The following is a 229-nucleotide window of genomic DNA, read 5'->3' on the forward strand; positions in this document are numbered from 1 at the left end:
TTTTTTTTCTGTTCAAAAGCTAAGGTAAGTAGACGGTGAAAAGCCCGCAACTATACGAACTGTATGAGGTCATGAGAGGTTAAAGTTGAGTCATAAAAGTCAAAACACCCAGGAAAGGTTAACTGGCTGGCGGTGATAGATGAAAAATAGAGGAGAATGTTTTAGACATCATAAGGGAGAATATATTTCTCGATATTTTTAGAATCGATACAAAATAAGGGAGAGAGTG

This window comes from Penaeus monodon, chromosome 24 (assembly GCF_015228065.2).
Source record: "Penaeus monodon isolate SGIC_2016 chromosome 24, NSTDA_Pmon_1, whole genome shotgun sequence".
Taxonomy (NCBI): Eukaryota; Metazoa; Arthropoda; class Malacostraca; order Decapoda; family Penaeidae; genus Penaeus; species Penaeus monodon.